The sequence below is a fragment of the Manacus candei genome, unplaced genomic scaffold (assembly GCF_025592945.1).
Source record: "Manacus candei isolate 608988 ecotype Guabito, Panama unplaced genomic scaffold, ASM2559294v1 h1tg000007l, whole genome shotgun sequence".
Classification (NCBI taxonomy): Eukaryota; Metazoa; Chordata; class Aves; order Passeriformes; family Pipridae; genus Manacus; species Manacus candei.
In genome coordinates this window covers 1,952,148-1,957,189 of record NW_026138055.1, presented here as the reverse complement: position 1 = coordinate 1,957,189, position 5,042 = coordinate 1,952,148, and positions in this window count along the sequence as shown.

The following is a 5,042-nucleotide window of genomic DNA, read 5'->3' as shown; positions in this document are numbered from 1 at the left end:
GGTTGCAAGGAGAACTCTCATAACATGTTAGGCAATCCTATTCAAAATTTTGTTGTTGTTTTTTCCCCAGCTAATTCATATAAGGAAAAATAAAGCTGGTTTTACTCAAAGTTTTGTAATTCATAGATAGTGTCTGCAAAGCACCTGAAGGTTGCTGTCAGGATAGAACCTTTCATAAAAACATAAAGCTCGTTGGGAAATGAAATGTCCAGGTTGTGAGACAGGAAGTTTCATCTGCCAAAGATAAGAGAAGGTCAGAAATATTTTGAGGGTATATGAGGAACACATAAGTTAATTTATTATGAACTATTGATAATATAGGTTCACTGCTAGTATTGCATTTATTAATTCTTAATTTGACCATTTTAAATGATCTGCTTTTAAAATGAATAATAAAAATTTCTTTTTAATATAACACTCATGCATACAAAAAGGCCACTTATAGTGAGATTTAATCTGTATGGGGGAATTCTAAACCCACAGCTGCAGAATTTCAACTAGCTGATAACAGTAGGCTTTGAAAAATATGAAACTGGATGAAATCAGAAACATGATTATTGTTACTGATTATTCCTATCATCTTTATATGCCCTGTGGCATACAGATACATATTACTATCACAGGAATTGTAGAAAATAACAGATATGTTGTGATTATGCTAACCAAAGCTTTTGAATAGAAGGGGACTTAGTGATCAATGTCTGCAGTTTTTTGTTGTTGCTTGTTTGTTTGTTTTATTGAAAGTTGAATTTAATAAAATGGTGAAATATGGGATTTCCATCAAAACACCAAAAAATTTTTTCTATTTCAGATGTTGATGCTTCTGTTTCTTAGAAGGTGTCTCCGGGTAGTAGCTCTGGACGTCAATATCCTAAATTTCCTGTGTTGACCAACTGAATGTGGTGACCTATGACGAATTATAATAAGAAATTGTGATAGTGCATCATGGGTGAGATGTCTTACAAGGAAGACTAGAGAACGTTCATAGAAAATGAGAACAGATACAACAGTAGGTCATCTCCCATGAAACAAAACAGTATTATCAAAAGAGTTCATACTGTGGATGGAATAGATTTTTTTTCAGACATTGTCATATGACACCAAAAATATTCCACCAAATGGTACTATAATAAAAATAAATAATTACAATAATAATAATAATAATAATAAACAACTAAATTTTGAAGCATATTAGATTCCTCACATTGACTTGTATGCTTCTGGGTGAAAGTACACACTCCAGCTCTACATGTTGAATGCTATTTCCAGCATGAAATGACATACAATTTGCCAAGTGTGTATTTTGAAGCTAACGGGTAGAATTTGCTATTTAAGAAAAGGAAAATATATTCAATAATGTAATTTAGGGATCTTTTCCTTCTACTATTCTCTGTTTATCTGAACTTTTTCTCTATCTGTTGTTCCCCGTAAACACAGTGGGGCTGCATTCTCAGGAGACTCTCAGTGGTGTCTCTAGGTAGTTTATTGCTTGATGGATTTAACTGAAAAATACCAGTTGTCCAATACATTTCAGGTAACAGGGAGGCTGAATATCTTAAGGAACATGGACATTTTGACAGTTCCTGAACAGATTGCCTAGTCCATAGAACTTTTTCTTCTATAAGTATTAAATACAGTATAAAAAAAAGAATTGTCCACCACACCAGAAAGGGCAAAACATTATTTGCATGATTTTGAAATATTCTATTTCTGTTTCATAGCAAGTAAATCTTGGTAAGTTTGAGTTGTCTTGAGATTGACCTTGAAGCTGACAAGCTAGAATAGTATTTTGACCACAGTCAAAGCTAGGGTTACTCTAAAAAGGACAGCAACAAGCTGAGAAGTGACTAAGAGCAAAAGGATAAGTGCAGGAGAGCACTGCTTCACGGGCAGTTTTTAATTTTCTGGCTTTCTTTTAAAACTTTGTTAAAAAAAAAAAAGCAAGCAAGGCAGGATGAAAAAAAAAAAAAAAAGAAAAAAACTTATGCAATAGCAACAATAAGAACACTCAGCAAATAATACTCAGCTTAGGCAGGGTCATCCCAGAGCATATTGCACAGGATTGCATCCAGAAGGTTCTTGAACATCTTCAGTGAGGCAGACTCCACAACCTCTCTGGGCAATCTCTTCCAGTGTGCAGTCACCTCCACAGTAAAGAATTTCTTCCTCATGTTCAGGTGGAACTTCCTGTGCATCAGTTTCTGCCTGTTGCTTCTTATCCAATCTCTAGACAGCACAGAGAAGAGCCTGGCCCATCTTCTTGACACTCTCCCTTCAGATACTTTTCCGGACTGCTGAGTTCCCCTCTCAGTCGTCTCTTCTCAAGGCTGAATAGACCTAACTCATTGAGCCTGTACTCACAAGAGAGATGTCCCAGTCCCTTAATCGTCTTTGTCACCCTCCACTGGACCTGCTCTAGGAGTTCCATGTCTCTCTTGTACTGAAGAGCCCAGAACTAGACACAGCACCACAGATGTAGCCTCACCAGGGCTGAGTAGAGTGGCAGGATCACCTCCCTCGACCTGCTGGTCACAGATTTCCTAATGCACCCCAGGATACCCTTGGCCTTCTCAGCCACAAAGGGCACACTGCTGGCTCATGGACAGACTGGTGTCCACCAGGACCTCTAGGTCCTTCTTTGCAAAGCTCTTTTCTGGCAGGTGAGGCACTAGCCTATAGCAGTACATGGGGTTATTCTTCCCCAGGTGTAGGACCCTGTATTGGCCTTTGTTGAACTTCAGAAAGTGCCTCTCTGTCCATCTCTCCAAACTGCCAAGGTCCTTCTGAAAGGCTGCACAGCACTCTGGGGTATCAGGCACTCCTCCCAGCTTTGTGTTATCAGTGAACATGCTGAGGAGGGATAGCTCACAGTGTCATAGTAACCATTGCTGAACATGCACTGTGATACATGCATGTGCAAAGCACATGTAGCATGGTATCTGATATTGTCTACTCAGGACAAAAGTTAATTGTCCACAAGCATTTTAATGAATCTGTTTTTTGGGAATTAACAACATGAAATAAGCACATGTTTAAATCTACTCCTGCTAATCAAAGCACTTAACTCTACATACACCTGTACCTCAAGCAAATTGCAAGCAAATTAAGCAGGATTTATGCAAATTAATATCACCAGGGTCCAGAACTACCAATCAAGCACCTGTGGTGAGACAGTGTAATATGCCCCAGACGGGACCTTGACCTAACATGAGTATATATCTCCTGATGCCTGAGATAGCTTGTTTAGCACTAGCTCTGATATCTTTCCATAAACCACCATCATATCAAGAAGATTTATACTAAATCCTTCACTTGATCTATCTCTTAAATACAACTGGAATCACATTAACACTTTCTGAAATGATTAATTCCAAGGTCAAAGCGAGTACCTACATTCTTTAACTTCACTCATCTGAATTTGGTAAATCATGGTGTAGGGTACAACTATTGCATTAGACCTGATCTAATTAGACCAATTTTGCTGAGGGAAAAAAAGTGGATAGCTAAATTTAAGCCTTATATATTAGTAATTGCTTTTAGACTCCTAGAAGATAATAGGAGGTTGTTTTTTCTCCTAGGATCACTAATTATTTTTAAAAAGCATTGCATCTCATACTAAGCAACACTTTTTTCTTTTTTTTCTGATTCTGGTGCAGGAACACATTGTTCTTTTTGATTGCTATTGTTTTAATTTGTGCTGCTTTGTAGACAATGCACTGTCTACATGGCAGCACAAAATACGCAGCTTTGAGAATGCTTTTTGTTGGGACTGTCAATGGTATGTTGAGTTAGTCTGATAGTTATTACTTGCAGTGTGCCCTAGGATAAATTTTCTGTATCATTAAAAGAACACATCTTACCTCAAGTCTGAGCTTTGCTGAGTTCCACCTTCTGTTCTTGCTTTGTCTGCTCTATTAAAAGCCTTGTAGTATTACTGCTTTAGCCATTTCTCAAATTTTGATGAGCTAAGATTCAAAAGAAGACATCTGGACCAATAATAGTTTTACAGAGTCATCCAACCAGACCTTGGTAATGTATGCAAAGTCAGGAACCTCATCAACAATCACCCCATGGATGGCAGTAACCTTTTTAGGCACAGACTTAACAATTTAATAACATGACTCCACATGTTGAGTCTCCGTCAATCAGCAACATGTGCACTGAATAAGAGATACCAGGTAAAGCTAATGATGCTGACTTTATATACACCAAAGTGTGCTCAGGACCTTACTCTCCCTGTTGCAGTTTTATTTCCCTTCCTTTGTTTATAAAGAGCAACATAATCCTTCCTGAAAGGGGGTAAAGCAGTAGTTTCCCCAAATTCTCATGACCTCATCAACTCACAGAGTGAGTACAGAGGCTTCAGTGGATTTTTAAATCGATCTGATTTGAAGTACATGTAAACGCCTGTGCTGAACGGTTGCTTCAGTGTCTAAGACAGGTTTGTTCTCTTCTTTTAGGTTTTAAAAAATTGCAGGGTAAGGTGAGATATGTTTTGTGAAATTATTAGGATTGGAATATGTTTGAGTGTTTTCTCCTCTTTTATCTTGGCCTGTGTCTTCACAAGGCAGCATTTAGATTAGAGTGCACCAAAAATTTTAATATTTTAAGAATTTTGTAAGAAGAGTCATGAGTTGCTCAGACAGAACATAGAAACCACATTAATTCTCAGAAAAGAACAAAATAAAACAAAACCGACAATGAATTAAAGTCACCCAATTAAAACTACATTCTCTTTTCAAGTCTAGGTTTACAGATAGTCTTGTACAATGTTCTGCTACATGACTTAGCAAATAAATCTAAACAGTAGTTTGTAATTTTTGGAACACATAATGTGAAGCTACACTTAAATTAGCTGTCACTTGAAATTTCGAGCAGCAGTAATGAGTTTATTCAAGATGCAGGGGAAGGGGAGAAGGTAGCTAAAGCTTCTGTGATGCAGACTTCTGATTAACAATACTTTTTAGTGGCTGATGCAATCACTTGCCTTCATGGAGAAGTCAGTGTGAGAGACTTCATTCTGAAACACTTGTTAGATATTA